At 35.7% G+C, this 23,483-nt stretch overlaps 1 pseudogene; it reads right to left on the bottom strand.

Annotated features, from left to right (window-relative positions):
- Positions 1 to 192: 192 nt before the first annotated feature.
- LOC134730126 (putative ankyrin repeat domain-containing protein 20A2) lies at positions 193 to 23,312 on the bottom strand (annotated as a pseudogene).
- Between the last annotated feature and the right edge of the window lie 171 nt (positions 23,313 to 23,483).

Here is a 23,483-nt window from a genome sequence, read left to right as displayed (position 1 = left end):
CCTCAGGCCCATTAGCAGTCACTACCAGCTTTCAGCCCCAGCCCTTTGCAAACATTAGTCTACTTTTTGTCCCTATACGTTTATCTTTTCTGGATGCTTCATGTAAATGGAATTATACAGTATGGTAAACACACTTTTTATCCATTGATTTTTATATTCAACTAAGTTCAACACGTATCCAGAGCCAGATGTTTAAATATTCTTTCTAAAAGTTTGAAAATATTTATCTTCCTTGATACTTACTACTCTTTCTGCTTTCTCTCATATTGAAAGAGACTTTCTTTTAAATGATCACATTCATTCATTAGCTTCTTATTTTTCTCTTCTAGCATGAGGTCTTTCTTTCCACTCTCAATAAAGCCTCTTTGGATATTAGTTACTATCTCTTTATGATCCTCTTTCTGATGAACATCATCTAGTTGCTGTTCAATGCACGGATTTTCATGTTGGAGTTGACATATCCTCTCTTCTACACAGCTCCACTTTCCAGTGGAATTATTCACTTTAGCTTCTGCATTTTCATACATCTCTTTCATTTCCTTTATTTGCTGCTGTGTTTGGCTTAGGTCGTTTGGAGAGTTTCTAAAGCCAATGACTTTTTTCTGAGAGTATCTCTTTTCTTACGGAACTTATCTTTTAAGGTATTGAATTTAATTTGCATCTTAGAAAGTTGTTCAGTAAGAAACTCATTCTTATCTTCTACTTCGGAAATATCAGAACTCATTTTTACTTGTATGGAAACATTTTGTGTTCACTCTAATGCAAGTTTTAGGTTTCTTTCTGTTTTCACACTTTCACTGTGTTTACTTATAGCAGCAGTCAGTCTAGACTGATGATTCAATTTCAGCTTCCAGTCTTTTGTTGCTTTCTTCTTCCTTCAACAGTTCGGAATTGAGCCTTGTATTCTCAGCTTTGAGATCATTAAGCTCTTGTTGATACCGGAATGCTGTTTTTGTTGTCAATTCCTCATTGAGTTTTATATAATTTTCAAGGGCAGCATTTGTTTTTTTCACAATTTTAACGTCCTTAAGATATTTATTGTCTTTTTCCAGGTTGTCATTTTTCATTGTGCATATTTCCTGTCTGAGTATAGCAATATCTGTCTTCAAAATGCAATTTTCATCCATCAGATCTTTCATTTCTTCGTGACTATGAAAATCCTAAATAAAACAAAAGAAAGTTTTAGCTAGTACTCAATAAAATAACATATCATGATTACCTCTGAAGTTAAAGAATAACCTGCACATCCATATACTAAAAAGGTTACTGTAAGTGGATATCCAACTGGAGAAAATGTTGAAACAAGACTTTGAACCTTATAGAACATAAGTTCCAAAAAGTTCAGAAATTTATTTAAAGTCAATGAATTTATAAAAGTAAACACACACACACACACACGCACACCAGGGAATTTTTAAGAATTTCAAAATTGGAAAAGCCTTTCCCTGAATTACAACAAACTCAAAAGCATAAATTAAAGCATTAACAAATTTGACTAAATTAAAATATATCAAAAAATTGCATTTACACTTTGATATCTAACCCATACACCACCCTGTAGTAAGAACCTTACTTCACACGTATTTGGACAGATAAAATTTCCCAGAGTTACTACAGTTCTGTTTCGCTGATAACATTCTATTTCAATTTGACTCTTTTAACACTTTTATAGTCAGTTGTAAGAATTACATTTACTAAATCATAAATCTAGACATTATACTAGTCACTCCTATATACATTCATTGATGAACTCATCAAGTTACCACAATTTTGAAAAAGAAATGTTAAAAATATAAGCAAGCTACAGGATTTTCCCCAGGACTTCTGACTCTACTTCTAGTTCTCTGACAGATCACAGTTACTTCTGTGGTGTAAATGTATCAATAAGAAAGAAAACTTTTATTTCAAAACACCAATGGTAAATAAGATAAAATTTATAGAGCTCTTCTTAGAATATCATGAGATTATTTGTGATTGCAATAATTTGTTTCCTCTTTATAGTATTAGGTACAGTAATCAATATGAAATAGCGGGAAGTACAAGGAACAATTTTTCTGGGAAAAAATCTTTATCAATAGGTTATCACTAAGTATATATTATGGCATATTATTGTTTTCAAAAGCTCTTTGTAATAAAATAATATCCTATGTGGATGCCAAGATTTATAATAAATATCAATAATTGTACCTGTAAGTGTCATCATTCATTTTTTGAAAATGAGATAACATTTCTGGTTTGTTTTAGACCAAAATATTATATATTAAATCAAGAGGATATTATAAGTAACATTGATAAAATAAAGTTTAAAATATAGAATTTTTACCAAAGATTGATTTATCTGATTTGGAGTATTTCTTGTAGTCTTCAGTTTCATCTCTAGTGATTGAACAGTTGGTTCAAGTTGTTTTGCTTCAACTACTTTCTTATATTGTTTCTCTTTCCTTTCTTATTCTTCTCTATTTTTTTGTACAGCATATTAACATTTGTTTTTTCTTCACTTCCTTGTCTTAAGATGCATCTGCAGATAAAGACATTTATCTTAAAATTCATTTTGTTAAAAAACAAAGAGATCATCCTGTGATCTACCTCTGCAGATGCTCTTTATCATCCTAATAAAATTTCTATGTTCTGGATTATTTTTCCTTTGTAGTTCTCAGATATTTAATTTCTCACTTCAACATCTTCAAACGAATGTATATACTTGAAAAGTAGTAAGGAAAGAATATTCTGCTAAAGTTTTTGTTACTAGTCACTCTAGTATGTATTATAAAGAAGGATACTGGAAATAATTCAGTATAGTTAGAAGTTCAAAATTACCTTTTCAAATCACACAGTCATAATTACTCCCCGATTAGAAAAGATCATTTACAATCAACTAAATTTTTAAAGTTACTATTTATTGACAAGCGTATAAGTTCACTAGAAATAAAGTTTCATCTCTATGAAATATTGTAGGTGTCTCTCCAAATGATTTACAAAGTAAGATGTCTCTCACACAAACTATATCTGCAGATGATTGTCATCTTAAACTAGGCTAAAGAGTCTAACATCTGTCACCCCACACTTTTTATAATTCTTAATACTTCCAATTCACCTTATTTCATATATTTTATATATTTATTAAGCTATTGTTCATTATGCATAATATATAATTAATGCCCTTAATAAGTGTGTGTATGTTTACACAAGTTATGTTTTCCTGTGAAATCTAGTCCCAGAAGTGGAGTTGTTGAGTTAAAGGGATGTCAGGTTATTTGAAATTTTGATACACAGCACTAAGTTACCCTTCAGAAATAATTTACCAATTTCATATACCAACAGTGTATGAGAATGCCTTTTTCCTCACATTTTCAATGGTAGTAATTACTTTTTCAATATCATCATGACTTTACAAAATATATCTTATTTTATGTTAATTTGCATTTTTCTGATTACCAGGCAGGGCTAAATATCCCTGGTAAAACTATAAAACTTGTTAATCATAAGGAACATTTGTCAAATTTTGAATTAGTTTATAGCACAATGACAATTATCTGCTGAGAAATACTGCTATAGGTGGCCAGGCACGGTGGCTCACTCCTGTAAACCCAGCACTTTGGGAGGCCGAGGCGGGCAGAACACCTGAGGTCAGGAGTTCGAGACAAGCCTGGATAACATGGTGAAACCTCATTTCTACTAAAAATACAAAAAATTAGCTGGGCATGGTGGCACATGTCTGTAATCTCAGCTACTAGGGAGGCTGAGTCAGGAGAATCACTTGAACCCGTATGCATAGGTTGCAGTGAGGTGAGAACACACCGTTGCACTCCAGCTTGGGCAACAAGAGAGAAACTCCATCTCAGAAAAAAACAAACAAACAAAAAACAAACAAAAACACACTGCTGTAGGCTTACTTACCTATCATGCTCTTCCTTCAGTTTCTTGGGAAATTGCTGAGGATACGTTTTCCCAACCTTTCTTTGTTTGGTTAATCTGTCAGCAGCAGAAGATGTACTATGACATACATTTTCTGATAGTTATATTTTTTCACTTTTGTTTGTATTATTTCCTTCTTTGACCTTTAATAAAAGTAATATGAATAATAATTATTATTTTATTCAATAAAAAAACGTTTTCCCTGATTTTTTCACTTGATTCAAGTTAACTATCACCATTTTAATAATAAAAGTATTTTGTGCTTACTTTAATTTTATCATTATACATAATAATTATAAGATACTTATCATTTTATCATTGAAATTTTTGTCAAGTCTGCTCATTTCTGTTTGAGTGAATGGAATAATTTTCCAAAATTTCAAAAAGGACTCTTCTCCATTTTGTGCTTTTATTCGCATCCACTCTTTGCTATCTGATATAAATGTTTATGCTATCTGACTGGCAGAAACAGAGAAATAAAAAGACACAGCCATAATATATATCTTCTGTCATTGCCACCTGGATTTTACATGAAATAGCCAGATTAAGAGGATGTGACCTTGTAGGCCTTCAGGAAGAGTAAAGAAGTTTTCCCTTTTCTGCACTGAGCTATTCTTTTCCCCACTGCCTTTTATCTCATTTTTTTTTTTTTTTTGGATCCTGGGATATCAAAAAAGTGAAAGTTCTCCCTGAACTATGGGAACCAATGTTTGCCACAACACAAGAAGCAGAGTGAAACTGCTGAGTTTCTAGTGCAGAATTCTGGAAAATGAGATGCTTCCCAGATTTCACATTCAATTACCACAAACATTTATAGGTGGAAAACATACAGTACAGTTATCTACTTTAGCCCCATTATCTACTGAAAATGGGAGTCAAACCAACCAAGACATGTGAAATGTTTCATCCAGAGCTCTTGAGGTGGCATTCCCTAGCATTTCACGGCACCAAATAACATGATACAATTCCATATTGCTGAATGACATAAATTACCAGATAAATTTATCAAATTAGTCAGATATATTAAAAGTCTAACTTGAGCAAAGCAATTTAACACCTCAGAGGGTGGAAAAAGGCCTCATCTGCTTTTACTTTGAAAGAAGAAAATCTCTAGATTTTTGTCTATCTTTAGAGCACAATGTACAGAATTCAACTTTCTACTAAAGAGTCAAAGGCTAAATTTTTAGCTAAGAAATTATGCTTCTTTCTTATATGATAAAAATCATACATGCCAAAACTTACCATACTTTATTAAACAACATAATGTAAGGTCTGATTCAACAGAAATATTGGAGTGGTGATTTTTTAAAATATGTGGAAGTATATATTTGTTTTCAAAATATTGGAAATAACCATGATGGAACTATAAATTCAAACAGTTTGAGCTAAGCAGATAAACTGGCGTGCATGAAAACACATTAAACAGACTCATTTGGCTGGGAATATTCATTGCAACTCTCAAGGCTAGATGTGTTTTTGTGGCTCATCTCAGTCATTGCTTCCCTCCCATTGTATTCCCATTCTATCATTAAATAAATGTAATTTATCTCTAAATGAATACAGAAAAAAGAATCTAGAATCTAAAGCTTATTTCTTTAGCAATTTCTTTATGTTGATCTGGTTCAGAAGGTCACATGGTATATGGCTGAATTAGTTTCCCAGCTCATAGGCCACTTGGAAGACTGAGAGTGAGACTTAGGTTGATTAATGAAGAAACATTATGAGAACATTCTCCAGAACCGTTGTTTAGATAGCAGGACTAATCTACTTTGACACATAATTACACATTTAGAAAACCCCGCTGTAACTGTACACATGAGATTTTCTTGAATAGAAAATTTGCCTAAATCAAATAATTGATAAAGAGAAAAAAGAAGCAGCAAGTGAACCTCTGTCTTTTTGAAGTTGGACTTTCTCTTTCTCCAAAGCCAGGAACTCTACTTGTAACATGCCTACCTCATTCTTTTTACTATTATTATACTTTAAGTTCTGGTACATGTGCACAATGTGCAGGTTTGTTACATATGTATACATGTGCTATGTTAGTGACCTTGGAATATCTTGCTATAAGTCTTCTAGCTATATTTTTGATGTTCTCTCACTATGTGGCAAAGAATAACCCGCATTTTATAATTCAACATTCATGCTTTTGTAGTTATTAACACTGGGATTGTCATACAGCGGCTTCTGGAATAAGCACTGTGTTGGTTTTCTGTTTTTATAAGTATCTGTAGCAGCAGAAATACTGTGACTTTCTATCTGAATCATATGCTTCATTTCTTTGGAGTGGGTAAACCACAAATCAAAGAGACTTTCTGGATCTCTAGACTGAGACCAATGCCTAATGTCTAATTTCCAATTAGTGGTATTTGGGTTTATATATTTTTCCATTTGCATGTCAAACTCTTAATCATTTTTCATTTCAATCATAATTACTGGGTTCCTTACTTTTTCAGTTTCTATATCATAACAAAAATTTCCATCATCTGTGTTAGAAACAAGCTGTGTGTCTGGTTTGTTATCATTTTTATAGTCTGATTTATTTTATTTTAAATGAAGCTTAGAAGATGACTGGTAAGTGTATTTCAGGGACCTGGAGTGTGAATGGAATAAAAAGACATTTGACATGGGCTTCCTCTGTTCAGGCGCTGCCTGGACTGCCACAGAGCTAGACCCTCCAGATACATTTTTCTCCTCACAATCAGGGACACGATTCATCAGACTAGAGGGCACTCCTTTTTTGTTCATCCCTCTTTAGAGTTACCATGTAGGAGCTCTTCCTCAGGGCAAGCAGTAATTTTGGGGTTTTCAGCAATTTTATCAATATTCAGCTTGAACTTGTTTGTAATGAATTTTAAAGAAAGTCATGAATATATAGATTGATTCCCTTTATCACTGTTCTTACCCAGTTCTGGTTCTTGAGACTTTTTTTGGGGGGGGGCAGGTGCAAAATGGAAAACAAATTTGCTTGTTTTGTTTCTCAGATGTCTTTTCTGTCATAGTGCATGTTTTAAAATTAGCCTTAATCAAGTATAAACAAAGAAATATTAGAAAATATTTAAAATTTAACTGTGAAACTTAATCTATGTGTTGCTACTCTTAAATTATGGGATTGTAACTAAAAAGTGAAAAATAATTTGCCTTGGCTTAACACAGGACAGAAACATGAACCAGCAAGCTGAACTCTCAGTGTCTGTTTGGACTAAACTTAATGCATTTGTGTAAAATCTACCAGAAATGAATTCAAAGATGATAGGTAGTATTATAAAAGCTTCCTCTCTTACGAAGACTTTACCTCAGCATACCAGAAAGAGTGAGCCCCTACAGTGCATGTTTATTTCTGAAGATTAACTAGAGCACTAGGCAAACACTAAATTATTAAGAGCTAAACTGAACACCAATAAGAAAGAGAAGCAAAATTTTAAATTCTAATTCAAATGATATACTATGATAGTGTTATGTATCTAGATAGAATTTCTGCTTATATCCACTTCTAATATATTTTAAGTTCCGGTAGTGATAGGGTTTGGATTTTTTAAATTTTAGTAATGTTTAGTATGTATTTATGTTGAAATAAAGTTATTGTTCACACCCTGACACCAAAGGTCCCATTCTGCAAGGTAGGATTCTCTTAATAGGCAACTGCATTGACTTTTATGACCCCATTCACTCCCTGAACACAGACACAGAAGTCAACCGGTGACCACAAAACAGAATAAATCTTTAACCTCGGCACTGGTGACCAGCAATATAAAACTGCAACATTTGAAGCACTGGCAATGATGACTCCTTTAACACTAGTTTAACTCAGTGGCCATTGGTGTTAAACTGTTCATAATTTCTATTCCTCAGTAATATGACCCAATACTTCATGTTACCTTGTGTATTATGAGTAAGGTTATATAAATAAAACAGCAAGATAATTCTGAAAATTTCTTGCCTCAGTTCCAAGGGTAAAGACAGCTATGAGTTAATAGAGATACTAAGAATTACAAAAATAACTAATAGTTACTAGAGATAGTAAGAATATCTTAAGTTTCATAACTGGTTAAGATGTTTTAAAAATTAAATATAAAATTATGATCTATTGGATTCTAAAGGTATAGTCTGAAAGGTCATGTCATTTGGACTATGCTTTGTTAGTAAAACAAAAAAAAAACCTAATATTAAACAAGAACTTAAATTTTCATATACCTGTGATTGCTTCTTTTCACTTCTTTCACACCTTTCTTGCTCTTCCTCTAAAGCCACTGATAAGGTTTGTTCTGTAGACAAATTCATTGATTTAGTTCAAATGAACTAAGAAGAGTTAGATAAAGACTATAATCTTTATAAAAATAAATAGAGAATAACATTTCTTTGTATTTTATATTTTGAGAGTTTGAATGAAACAATGTTTACTGAAATATTTACTTCTGTAAGAAATACTTCTAATTATCCAAAACTTCAACAAACCACTTGGGGAGACACCAGATATCACCAGATTCAAGCCATGCAAAATCTCAGGGTCACTCACAAATTGTTCCACCCAACATAAGTCAACAAAACTGTTGGAAACAAAACAGATATTTGAAATACAGTCAAAATATACAATGTAATGCTTTACTATACTTCATAACAGTATCTTTTTAACAAGACATTAATTGAGTTGGCAGTTACTAATAATTTGCAAAATTATTGTTCTTTATACCTCAATTAGTGTGCACCCCATTTTTTACATCACAAATGTTTTCCCCTGCTATTCTGAAAAATTTATTTTCTTATTTTAAGACTCAGAAAGTAGGCTGGGCATAATAGCTCACATCTGTAATCCCAGCACTTTGGAAGGCCAAAATGGGAGAATTGCTCAAGGCCAAGAGTTTAAGACCAGCCTAGGAACCATAGGTAACCTTGACTCTACAAAAAATTAGACAGGTATGGTGGTATGTTCCTGTTGTCCCCTCTACTCAAGAAGCTTAGATGAGAAGATCCCTCAAGCCCAGGAGTCTGAGGTTTCAGTGAGTCTCAATCATGCCATTGCACTCCAATCCTGGGTGATAGAGTAAGAACTTGTCTCCAAAAAGAGGGAAAAAAAAAGGCTCAGAATGCTATGTGAAATCTTCCTTGATTCTAGCTATCTTTCTCCACACACACAGGTGTCTGCTTCGTTGGGGTCCCTTAGTACCTTGTCAATTTTTCTAGTGTCACTTTACCACCTGACCTGCACATCATGTCTTTACATGTTGACCCCCTTTGCTGCTAGACTGTAGAGGACAATCTTTTGAATCATCTTTGTATAAACAGTCTTAATTTTGCTAAATAATTACTTAGTGAGTTACTGCTAAGTGTTAGGCACTGGGGAATAAGGAAGGAAAATAGAAGCTGTCAGGGATGGCTTTCCTAAAGATCATCCATGAGCTGAGACTTAGAGAGTGAGGTTAGCCAGATTAAGCGTGGCAGAGGGCAGGAAAGGGTGAGCACATGCCAGGCAGCAACAAGAGAGGAAGAGAAGCCTCCAAGAGAGTATGTATTTCTCTGCAGAAGAGGAATGGTGAGGGGGCCATTACCAGCAGCTCAGTAATTCCAGAGAAAAAGGCAGATGGGGAAAGGGATACAGATGGAGATTTGGGCAGAAATCAGTTTCCTTTTCTTTTCTTTTTTGGGACAAGGTTATACTCTGTCTCCCAGACTGGAGGGCAGTGGCATGATCTCAGCTCACTGCAACCCAGCCTCCCAGGTTCAAGTAATTCTCCTGCCTCAGCCTCCTGAGTAGCTGAGATTACAGGAGCGTGCCACTACCACCTTGCTAATTTTTGTATTTTATTAGAGATGGGGTTTCACCTTGTTGGCCAGGCTGGTCTTGAACTCCTGACCTCAAATGATCCACTTGCCTCAGCCTCCCAAAGTGCTGGGATCACAGACATGAGCCACCATGCCCAACCCAGAAGTCAGTTTCTGAAATCCTTATATAAACCTTTAAGATGCTTGGACATTAGGTATTCAGGAGTGGTTCACGGATCTATTTGCATTAGGGATAATTCACTCTAAATACTGTGAGGAGCATAAAATTCTGAGGCATATAAATCAATGAACAAAGATAAAATGTAAGGCAATGTTGCAAAGATGATGCAGGCCTGAGGAGATGTTTTCAGAAATATTTAGGATATAGGTATCAGTGGCCATTATAAGAATGAATTTCTATTGAATAAATAAATGTATATATCTGGGTCCCTGGAGAAATACACTCTGCTCATTACTTTACAAATTTTATCAAATGAGAAGTAAAATAATATACATAAACTCTTTCAGTTACTTGTATTTACTTTACCCTTTTTCTGTTTCAGTTTTACTGTGCCAAGGAAATGCATTTGGGTTTTGTGGTGGTTGTTGTGGTTGTGGTTGTTTTTGTTTTTTGAGATGGAATTTCACTCTTCCTGCCCAGTCTGAAGTGCAGTGGTGTGATCTCAGCTCATGGCAACCTCTGCCTCCTGGGTTCAAGCAATTCTCCTGCCTCAGCCTCCCAAGTAGCTGGAATTACAGGCATGTGCCACCATGAACAGCTAATTTTGTGTTTTTAGTAGAGATGGGTTTCTCCATGTTGGTCAGGCTGGTCTCAAACTCCCAACCTCAGGTTATCTGCCCGCCTCAGCCTCCCAAAGTGCTGGGATTAGAGGCACTAGCCACCACACCCAGCAACATATAGGGATTTTGTTTTAAAAGTTCTGTTTCCTGGATCTACCAAGCTCATGAGAAAATAGAGCAAACAAGTCATTTGCATAGGTAAGAAACTTTGGATTTATAGCTTGTCCTCACTACTCTAGAAGATTATCATCATGTTTTGCAAAGCAAAATGTTAAACACAGACATAAGGGGAAAAAGAAATTAAAACTGTAGGGGTGGCTGAAAAAATATTGCATAATTTATTACTGTTGACCTCATCATATGACTGATTAAGGGCACTGAATTTAACTTGGATGTGAAGTAGACCTCATATTAGCTGCAGTTAATCAGTAGACCAGGCGTCCTAGCAGAATTAAATTTGATGCTCCTGTGTTATCTTTAAATGACACAGCTTTTCTGAAAACCCTTACTCATAGTGCGTGATTATCCATTAAGAAAAGGTGATGGAATATGTGAATATAGCTGAGGAGACACCACAAGGCAAATGCTCAGTGGTTCCCATTAATATTGGGAAAATCAACACTATAAAACAATAATACAAATTGTAATAAGGTGTAAAAGTTCTTTCTTCACTGAAGCAGTACCATGTTGTCCTCTACCCCACAAATGCACTACTCCCCCGTGTTCTAATGTATTTTAAAAGTCCTGTAATTGCTATTAACTCAGACAAGTTTACTTAACTTGTTCTAAGCTTCTGGTATTTACTACAGTTTACTTTCAATCACTCAACCATCTCTGTTATATATGTTGTTTTCCATGAGAAATTTGTTTATTAGTAATTAAGATTCTTCAAGGATAAGAAAATATTTGAATAACTAAGTTTGTGCATAAACACATTAAGGTCAAATACCCATGACATTATTGTGTGTTTCTGTGTACTAGAGACAAAAACTTCACAAAAATTTTTAATGAATATACGTTAAATTAAAAACTGCTTTCATTAAACTGAGATAATCTTCCCTCAATGCATGAATACCTTCAGAATTCACATAGACCAAAGAAATGTATAAAATATAATAGCCTTAAAAATCTTATTTGTAGCTGGCACAGTGGCTCCCACCTGTAATCCCAGCACATTGGCAAGCCGAGGTGGGCAGATCACCTGAGGTCAGGAGTTCAAGAGCAGCCTGGCCAACCTGGTGAAACCTCATCTCTACTAAAAATAGAAAAATTAGCAGGGTATGGTAGCATGTGCATGTAGTATCAGCTACTCAAGGGGCTGAGGCAGGAGAATTGCTTGAACCCGAGAGGCAGAGGTGGTAATGAGCCAAGACTGAGCCACTGCACTCCAGCCTTGGTGACAGAGCAAGACTCTGTCTCAAAAACACAAACAAACAAAAAACCTAATTGTTCCCATATAAGTCTATGTTCATACAAGATCTCAAGAGTACACAACACCGTGAGACAGGACAGACATATATTTTAAAAGTTATATTCCTGGTTTCTGTAAAAATAAAATAGTTGAATTTAAGCTTTCAAGACAAGTCAACGAAAAGAGCAAAAAATGCAAAAGTGAAACTCGAAAGGTCATTTTCCCATCAAGGGCTCATGATCACTGGACATTCACAAACTATACTGTTCAAAACATTAGATCTGTATTTTGATCCGAGTATCCCTTTAGTAGCAGTTTCATTCAAGGATGTCCAAGAGGTAAAATAAGACAATATCATTTGCTATTTTCAGTTTTCTTTTCTGAGAACAGCCCAGCATTCTTCTTCAGAGAAATGAATTGTCCTAACTTCATAGGCTAAAGTCTCATGAGTCATAGTTCTAAGGGCATTAATAAAATATGGTGGTGCATGCTTGTATTCTGAACTTTTCAGGTTTAAACTCTCATATAGTAAATGCTAATAGGTACAAACCAATTGAAGAAAAGCCTTCTTAATCTGACATTATTTTTCTTTTTATTTCTTCATTTATCAGCAACAGGAGAGTCTAACTAAATGTGGTAAAGTGGTATGAGGGAATACAATGAACAGTGTAAAATGAATTAAACCAGAGATAATCACACCAATGTGGGTACGAGTGGAAAATATAATACAAAACACACCAAAGAAAGTGGCAGAAAGGTATATAAAGTGTATAACCACTCACATACCATTTTAGGACACAAAAAATTCTGCATATTATTTCTGAGCATCACAATGTAGTTAAAGATTTCAAAAGGGCATTGAAATGAAAAACAACCAACTTATGATGTTGGTAGCCTCTATGCAATCATGTTTTGAAAACTTTAACACCAAAAAGGCTCAAAATCACCATTTTAAAAGACTGTGTCTACCAGTCATAAATGAATCATTACTTTCGTCATTTGTAATAGTCAAAGATGCCACAAGTGCACGCATACACACGTCTATATATACACCTACACACACAGTCTTGCTCATTAGAACATCTGATAGGCTTCAGATCATCAGTGTAATAACACTAGCAGCAAGCCTCTGAAGTTAAAACAGAAACTGACACTTTAATAAGTAAAGCTTTCCTCTAGGTAAAGATCGGAACTCCAACTAGCACTTAACTCACTGGAAATATCTTAAGAGTCTCAAAATTCACTGCTTTGAATCCCTGACAAGTATAAAAATTTTATACTGTAAACTTCATGCTATTCAAAACATTAAAACAGAAACATCTGACTTAAAGCTTACATTTTTAAAATCTTTTTTATGCTTCTAAATTTGTTTTTATTCAAATATGGATACCAACAATAACATTTATGTCAATGCCTTCTATTCAATATTGAACAAATAGAATTAGGAATAAGAATAATATGAGTACATCCAATCATTGAATGTACTTTATTTCCAGTATTCCATTAAATGTACCTGCTCTCAATGTCTGTACATTCTTTCTTTGTACTGCTCCTTTCACAGCAGGATCTTCCACTTCAGTGCTAGGCTGGATGGGTTTTAAAAGAAAACGATTCATAAATCATATATATTTTATACAACATGGAGTTTGTGATTCAAAAATATACATAATTAATTACCTTCAAGGAAGGATGTTTTGCAGGAGGCCCTACAGAGCAAAGGGGATATGTCATCAATTATATGTAAGTATGACAGGGCCAACCAAACATTCATGCAGTGTTACTGTCGAGCTGAATTCTCAGGCCTGGCTATAAAATAATTACTTAAGGTTTTGAGGGTTCTTCTTGGCTTCTACTTTTCATTGCCTAGGACAGCAACATGACAGAAACACAATGAGGAAAATAGGAATATAGGATTCCCAAAATGCACAGTTTACATTTCAGTAGTGAGATTATGTTTCAAATGTCTATACTTAAAATAGAAAAGCATTGATATAACCGTGAACACGTGGACTGATGAGGAGAAAAGGGACCATTAAACAGAGGGGTAAATCAAACCTGAGAGAATCAATGTCAAAGCTGATGGTGAATGTACAGAGAATTTTAACTCCACACACCAGAGGCATTGCTGCCAGCACAGCACAAATAAATTCCCCTTGTCTTGTCACTGAGGAAATATGCAGTTGGGATGACAGTTCAGGTGAATGTGTGATTCACCTCTCATCAAAGAAAGGGTTCTACATTGATCAGCTAGGATACACACTTATGAAATAACAGCTAATCAAACTACTCATTTTTCCCATGATCACATGGGCTACTGCAGCACCTACATTTCTCCTATCCCCTCATTTGGCCTTGAATTAGAGCTCCTTGATCCACGCATGCAAGGTGGTCCATAAAACACATCAAATAAACCATGTCAAATAAGCTTCTGATATCAAAATATTTATCAAAAAAGAAAACATTGAATGACCACAGACTTGCTGGATATTAATACATATTTATATTTCAAAATCAGTGCAGTATTTATTGAAAATGATAATTTTGGTTTTCATGGAATGAATTTTATGATTACTTCTAAAATTAACTAAGTTTGGTATATTATCTTACACTGTAAAGGACTTTTATAAAACAGCTATCATATCAAAGAACTGGCTGTCTCAAAAAAATTTCGCCAAAGCATCTATATGCAACTTAATCATATCTTATTCACTCATGTCAGTGAAACTTCTCTCCCTGAGGCCTGACAGTTATCAAGTGAAATGAGCTGCTGTGGTTTACCCCAACTCTAGCACTCCCTCCTGTCTCCAGTACTCTCCACAGCAATAACCTCTTTTGTGAGACTGGGCATATGCTGAAGAAACTGGAAGTGAGTTGTCTCAAGTTTACTTGGCTTTAACTCCCAAGACCCCAGCAAATGTCTTTCTTTCCTCCTTTTGTGTCCTTTCGCCATCCCTCTTCCTTTGAAAAAATGATTATCAGACTGTCATCCTGATGCTTCCCTTCCTAACTGCTTTTTATGGATGATTGTGACCACTTTTTTCATCTGTATTCAGCAGTAGTATACACCTGTAATCTCTCTTTTTTCATCTCATTTTCCTTCCCCTGTGGCTAGAATCATGCTCAGAAATAAAAGGAAATTAAAGCTTTCCCTGGATTCTGTTATTTTTTAAATTGCTCTCCAGTGGTTCTTTTTCCAGATTTCTCTAAAGGAAGGCTATTCCCTTGCTATTCAGAGCTGTGTCCAAGGACCAGCACAAACATCACCTGAGTGCTCATGAGAAATGCAGACTCCAATACCTGCTGAGTCAGCATGTGCACTTTCCAGAAGCTCCTCAACGAATTCATGACAATTTGAATGCCCTGTTCTACACTGGTGTGCTTCCATATTGGTTTACCCTAATTGGCCTTTTTGGCCTAGCCTCAACTTCTTTCCTATTATGTCCCTGAATTTAATAGTACGTTATAAGCCATAATGTTTCTAATGAACTTTTAATCAGGCAAAGTTTCTCTAATTAATTTCTTCCCAATAAATCACCCAACACTATTCTTTTCAATTATGTTAATATGATACTATCCTATGAAGTTACAACATTTTCTATAAAAACAAATTATAGCCATACATGGCTGACCATTTACGGTGATGTTCATCTATGGTAGATAAAATACAGGTCTGCATGGTAAAGTACCTCAATCCTTAATGCCTCCCCAGTAGCGAGAATGACAGCAAGAGAAGGAAAATGTTACTGTAATTATATGACACATTTTGGTACTGGAAGCTCACTTTATCTTCCTTCCTATTTCTAACACCCTGTTCTTCCTTCTTCTACAGATCAATTTGACTTTACGACCCTCCATTACATACATCCACTTTTTTTTTATTTATTCCATGTACACTCTGCCCTCCTCATTCTTTCTTTCTCTTTTATTCATTTCCTCTTCCCTCTCTCCTGACTTGCCTCAGGTCTTAGGGTATGTTAAAATGGAACTCATAACTCAGCTCCTTTAGTGGTACTTCCAATAGAATCAACTGCTGACCCTTGGTTAGAGACACCACTTATCACCATTTCATTTCTCTTTTACTTATGATACAGTTAATAGGACATTTTCTTTAGCTATTAAACTCTATTAGTGCTCATATTTTAAAAGAAACATTCCATCAATGCCTTTTTTTTTTTTTGAGATGGAGTCTCACTCTGTCACCCAGGCTGGAGTGCAGTGGCACGATCTCCGCTCACTGCAAGCTCCACCTCCCAGGTTCACACCATCCTCCTGCCTCAGCCTCCCGAGTTACTGGGACTACAGGCACCCGCCACCATGCCCGGCTAATTTTTCGTGTTTTTAGTAGAGATGGGGTTTCACCATGTTAGCCAGGATGGTCTTGATCTCCTGACCTCATTACCCGCCCACCTCGAGCTCCCAAAGTGCTGGAATTACAGGCGTGAGCCACCGCGCCTGGTCTCCATCAAATGACTTTTTAAATAAAATACGGTTCTCACCTTTTCCTTTTCCATTGACTATTCTGTTTCCTTTTTCATGAGAAGGTCCACGTAAAAGCTCTGACACTTTCTCGGGGACACACAGCTAAGGTAATATCAAGAATTAGTTTCCATTTAAAATTATAATGAGTTGCATCAAGAGTTTCTTATCAATCCCTTTTTATGAAACTGGGTCTCACTCTGTCAACCCAGGGCTAGAATGCAGGGGCCTGATTATGGCTCACTGTGGTCTCAAACTCCTGACCTCAAGCAATCTTCCCACCTCAACTTCCTGAATAGCTGGAACTACAGGTGCATACCATCATGTCATGCTAATGTTTTTATTGTTATCTTTGTAGAGACAAGGCCTCATTATACCTCCCAGGCTGGTCTCAAGCTCCTGGGCTCAAGCAAATCTTCCACTTCTGCCTCCCAAAATGTTGAGATAAGCAGTGTGCACCACCACACCCAGCCCTAATCAATTTCTTTAAATCAATCTCAATGTTGCCCAGGCATGGTGGCTCACACCTGTAATCTCAGCACTTTGCAAGGCCAAGGTGGGTGGATTGCTTGAGTTCAGGAGTTGGAGACCAGCCTGGGCAACATAATGAGAACACATCTCTACACAAAAAATACCAAAAGGAGTCAGGCATGATGGTGTGTGCCTGTAGTCCCAGCTGCTTGGGAAGCTGATGTGGGAGAATCACTTGAGCCTGAGAGGTGGATACAGCAGTGAGCCAAGATCATGCCACTACACTGCAGCATGGACAACAGAGCAAGACCCTGCCTCCCCAAAAATTTCAATTTAACATGTGAGAACAAAGAGAGATACAAACAAAAAACAAGCCTAATTTGTCAATGAAGTATGAGCTTAAGCCAAGAAAGAAAACGAAAACCATGAAGTACAATAAAGTACATGGGGAAATAGATCTATAACAGAGCCTTCAGTCTTTCATAACTCTGATAATACTAATTAATATTTATGCTGCAATTAGTTTTTTGTAAGTACTTCTGTGATAGTGTTTCTTACTATAAGACATTCAATTAGCTAAATATGGTCATCTACCATTACCTGAAAGAACATTATTATAACAGAGAGAAAACTGGAACTTTCCATCAACTTTCCACCCAGAAAAAGAATTGGTCACCAGAATTCTAAAGAGTAATGTATGGCAGACACATGAAAAAATGCTCATCATCACTGGCCATCAGAGAAATGCAAATCGAAACCACTATGAGATATCATTTCACACCAGTTAGAATGGCAATCATTAAAAAGTCAGGAAACAACAGGTGCTGGAGAGGATGTGGAGAAATAGGAACACTTTTACACTGTTGGTGGGACTGTAAACTAGTTCAACCGTTGTGGAAGACAGTGTGGAGATTCCTCAAGGATCAAGAATTAGAAATACCATTTGATCCAGCCATCCCATTACTGGATATATATATGCAAAGGATTATAAATCATGCTGCTATAAAGACACATGCACATGTATGTTTATTGTGGCACTATTCACAATAGCAAAGACTTGGAACCAACCCATATGCCCATCAATGATAGACTGGATTAAGAAAATGTGGCACTTACACACCACGGAATACTATGCAGCATAAAAAATGATGAGTTCATGTCCTTTGTAGGGACATGGATGAAGCTGGAAACCATCATTCTGAGCAAACTGTTGCAAGGACAGAAAACCAAACACCACATGTTCTCACTCATAGGTGGGAACTGAACAATGAGAACACTTGGACACAGGATGGGGAACATCACACACCAGGGCCTGTCATGGGGTGGGGGGAGAGGGGAGGAATAGCATTAGGAGATATACCTAATATAAATGACGAGTTAATGGGTGCAGCACACCAACATGGCACATGTATACATATTTAACAAACCTGCACGTTGTGCACATGTACCCTAGAACTTAAAGTATAATAATAATAATAAAGAGTAATGTATGGCTTGAAATGGTATATTTAATGGAAAATGAGTTGGTTCTAATAAAAAGCTTAAGAAATGTTAATCTAAAATCTCAATGTTAAGATTCCAGTTGAATGATACTAGAAAATATATTGTAACCCTCTTTGCTACCGATGACCTATTTCTATTTTATTTCCTTTTTAATTATGGCATAATTTCTCAACATAACATGTCAAAACTTATACACCCTTAAATATTAAAAAATAATACAATGTAAGCAATATTTTAAATACAATATTTAATGATTAGATACATTAGGTTTATTATATTACTTATAACATTCCATTACATAAAAATTCATTTGTTTATTTATTCAGATTAAACAACTATTAAGGCTGAATATCTCATGTCTGTAACCCCAGCACTTTGAGAGGCTGAGGCGAGCAGAACACTTGAGCCCAACAGTTAAAGAAGAGCCTGGACAACAAGGCAAAACCCTATCTCTACAAAACTCAGCCCAGCATGGTGACACAGCTCTATGGTGACATAGCTCTATTGTTTCAACTACTTGGATGGCTCAGGTGTGAGGATCACCTGAGCCTAGGAAATGGAGATCGGAGTGAGCCAAGATCTCACCAGTGCCCTCCAGCCTGGGTGACAAAGTGAAACCCCATCTCAAAAAACAACAAGTAAAATGCTTCTTACATGTAAGACTGTATTCTAGGTACTCCAGGATACACACAAATATGTTTACTGACCTCCAGTAGCTTATGGTATGCAGGAGCTTCCAATGATTATTTAAAAAACTAAATAGAAAACCTTCTGACATTCAAACTTTCAGAATATGATATAAGGACTTTGAGTGGTTATTTTATTTTATTTTATTTTTTAAGATGTAGTCTTGCTCTGTCACCCAGCCTACAGTGCAATGGTGCGATCTTGGCTCACTGCAATCTTTGCCTCCTGGGTTCAAGCGATTCTTCTGCCTTGGCCTCCTGAGCAACTGGGATTACAGGCATGCACTATCATGCCTGGATAATTTTTGTGCTTTTTTTTTTTTTTTAGAGACAGGTTTTCACCATGTTGGCCAGGCTGATCTTGAACTCCTGACCTCAGGTGATCTACCCACCTCGGCCTCCAAAAGTGCTGGGATTACAGGTGTGAGCCACCACGCCTGGCCAAGTAAATATTTTAAATATACTACAATGACAAAATTATGATGATAAAGACTTACCATATTGGTATTAAGAGTCTCTGCTTCTAGAACTGGTTATTTGCAGGAAAATACATGTTATTCAATTAGATGAAGTGTTTTATATAAACTCTTCATGGACAACTCATAAATCACATAAAAATCCCTTTGCAATACAAATCTTGAGAACATAAATTTAAATTTCTACATTTCCACAACTTATATTTTTAAATCAGATACAATGTTGCCCAGGCTGTTCTCAAACTCCTGTGTTCAAGCAATCTTACTGTCTCAAACTCCCAAGTAGTGGGTACTACAGATGTACACCACCAAACTCAGCTATTTTTCTACAATTTTTAATACTTTTTAAGTCTCACTACAGAACCAATAATATAAGTAGAGAAACAATCTCTCCTAAAAACTATATGACACCAAAATGATAAGTTTCCAAGAACAAAAGCTATATGCTATGTGCTGAATATTTCTGCCACTAAAAATTACCAGGAGGATTCCATGATTACTGCAAACAATTTGATCCACTGAAGATTTATACAGGAATAAATATTAAGAAAGTCACACTCATATGATTTAAAAGTCAAAGTATTAGTATTTATCCAAATAAACTTTAACCAAATTTCATATTTCCTCTATTGGAGAAAGCATTTCCTAATGTGATTTTCCTGTGACTACTTATTTTCCAGTTCATTTATTTTTCAGCTCCCACCTTGTCACAGTACTTACCAATCTTTATTAGTTACCAAAGTTAAACACATTTTTTGAATCAACTAGCCATGTGTACGTTTTTCTCTGACCAGCTTTCCATTACCACCATAAAACAATGATAGGTAAACCACTGCTAAATTTGAAAAGTAAATACTATGCAAAACTACACTCAGAGTGAGAAGATTAATTTTACAAGAGACCACTTTACCTTAGTAGCAACACTCAAGTCTTCATCATCCAATGTAGGCAATGAATCCACACACAGTTCATGGAAAATGCTTGAGAGCAAAAATACACAATGAAAATGAGAAAGTTGATTTCTTTACAATTTTTTTAACTGCCAGTTTATATCCAGCTTCCCCCTCAAATAAAGGAAAACATAATCTGGGAAAGGTCAGTGATCTATATATTAAATTATGATTCTTGATATAATTAAAATATGTCCTCTGTTCTAAAAATAGATTTTAGTTAGCTATTTCTACCTCTACCTGTCTAAATCTATCAAATATTCAATGAAAACTAACCTTGAGGTTTATAACAAATAGTGACAGTCAATATATTGGCAGAGCCTGACAATAATGTGCCCTCAAAAATTATCTGTCCTGAAGCTGAACTTAAAATTCGATTCATGGATGACATAAATTTTGTTCCCTAAACTGGAATAAAACTGATGACCTAAAACAAGGTAGAAAGATCCACTGTCTCTTTTCCGTGATCTGTCTCTGGATAAAAGACTAATCTACATCACTTCAAAATGGTAGTCTTGATTCCTCAGCATGGATCCAACTTAGGAAGGTCCTATTGCTTTCCTTTACCCTAAATTGGTACAGGAAAGCCCCCACAATATTTGAAATGTATGAAAGCTAAATGTACAGAAGTCAAATAGCAAAGGTGTATGTTCTTATTGAGAATACTTTTCCCAGAAAGATTAAAATATTAACAATTATAAAATCGCATTATTTTCACTCTATAGGTCCTACCTTATTCAGGTCTACATGAACTAGCAAGCCCTTAAAAATTTTCATAGGCACTCAGACACCCAAGGAGAGAGACTGCCAGAAAAGAAACAGAGTCATGATAGTTGTACCTCTATTTCCCTAGGTACTATCTAAGTATATTTCTTCCTATGGACACCCACTTCCAGATTCTACTTCTGCAGGGTTCCACAGAAGTCTCCAATCTTCAAATCTTCAGTGTATGAAAGCACAGATTCCTGAAAGAATGGCCTCAAATGACCAGGAGTAGGAGCTCTCTATATCCCTGCTCCTGAAAAACAAGCTAACTGGAGTCTCCATCACCTGCCACCAGCTATACACACTACCAACTACCCAACTGAACTCCATGACTGATTTGCCAGCTAATCATGCCCCTGACCCAGCCCACATGGACATGGGAAGGACATCAGTGAACTGTGAAAAGAGGCAGAGGTGAGGAGACACCTGCCCTGTGCCACACATCTATGTAATTCCGCAATTTCCAGCCCCTTAGTACTCCAGGGGCTCTAAGCCACTCCTTTGTAAGTCAGGATGGAAGTAGATGACACCACATTTCTATCTGCTCTGGACATTCTTCCCAGTGTCTCAAAATGTTTTGGCATCTTTCAGTAAAAATCTTCAAGTTTGTCAGTCCTTGATTAAAAAAAAAAGCAGCAAAATTTTTAGAGCTCCCTTGAACCTTCTATTTTAATGTGCCTTTGTAGATAATTCCCAACATCTTGTGTCCTTCATTTTTATAATTTATCTTTATCAAACTTGTCATAAACCCCAATACTTTGATCTCTTGTAGAAGAGTCCGTACTCCTATCCAATCCAGTGTTGTTTATCTTCAAACTTGGACTTCCCCTGCTCATTCCATTCTTATCTACTTCCATTGGGTTCACCAGCTAATTCCATTCTCATTCTATCCACAGACTCACTCCCGTTTGTATTATTAAAACACACGCCAATAGGACATAAAAAGAAGCAAGAGTACTGGGCTTTACTATGAGTTCAAATCTCATTTCTGCCAATTCCTATGTCTAAAAAAAAAAAGCTTCCTAATCTCTTTGAGCCTCACATTCTCTATCTAGAGAATCACTTGACCAGAATGTTCAACGCAGATAAAAATACTAGAAGGTATTTTAATTCATTCCAAGATTCCTTAAAATTCTGTAATTCTATGTCTTCTTGATTCTGTCTATAGAAAAACTTGGAATACATAGGCAGCAGAGTTTGAAAAAATAATAGAACAAAAGAAACACCAAGAAAAACAGAGAAGAAAGTTTTAAAAAATGAAGACAAGATTATATAAAAGTCATGGAAAAAGCAACAAGACTAAACAATGTATTATGGAAGTAAGCAGAAATACTTGCCTAAATGGAAAACCAAACTGGGAAGTCAAATAATTTGTCTCTAAGACTTGCCTAAACTTGCTTTGGTAAAACTTACAGTCCTATGGCCCAAGCTAAGTCAGATCTGCCCTAGAGCCTTTGAAGGTAAAAATAAGATACTGGTTACCACTGAAATCGTCAAATTTATTAGGACTAACCACATTCTAACAATAAACTTAAATGAGAGTTCAAGGTATTTAAACTCTCATTAATTTAGAAGTTAATCAAATTAATGAATCCGATTGATCTGATTGAGACCTATACTTTGATCCAAGGGCTGCACAGATATCTATCAATCTATGCTGAGGAGCAAGAGAAAGGACTTGGAAGGCAGGCAGGCTGATGGTCAAACTGTAGGCCAGCTACTTTGTTAACTATGGGATCATGAGGCAATTAATCAGCTCTAATTCATAGTTGTTTATTTAAGAGTAGGTTATAGGAACACAGATGTTATGATGGCTTTATGAGATGATAAATGCATAGAATATATTAGCATGTCTAGCCCAGAATACAACACTCAACAGATATTAGTTTCTTCCGTCTGTATTTTCTTAGTTAACATAATTTTTTAAATCTATGAAATCTTACCTGAGTGCAGATTCATCAGAAATTCCAACATCTATTAAAGAAAAAGGTAAAATGCATTTTAAATCAATAATAAATGTACAGAATATTAAAATCATAAGAATGCACAGTGATGCATGCCTCTAATCCAAACTACTTGGGAGGATGAGGCAGGAGGATCACTTGAGGAGCCCAGAAGTTTGAGACCAGCTTGGGAAACATAGTAAGACTCTACCTTCATAAAAAAAATTGTGCACACTTGTGTGTATGCTTTAGATCCTGTTTTTTTGTTGTTGTTGTTGCTGTTGTTGTTGTTTTGGTTTGGTTTGTTTTTTAAAGCATAAGACTGA

Source organism: Pan paniscus, chromosome 23, assembly GCF_029289425.2.
Source record: "Pan paniscus chromosome 23, NHGRI_mPanPan1-v2.0_pri, whole genome shotgun sequence".
Lineage (NCBI taxonomy): Eukaryota > Metazoa > Chordata > Mammalia > Primates > Hominidae > Pan > Pan paniscus.
This window is presented reverse-complemented; position numbering and strand designations above follow the sequence as displayed.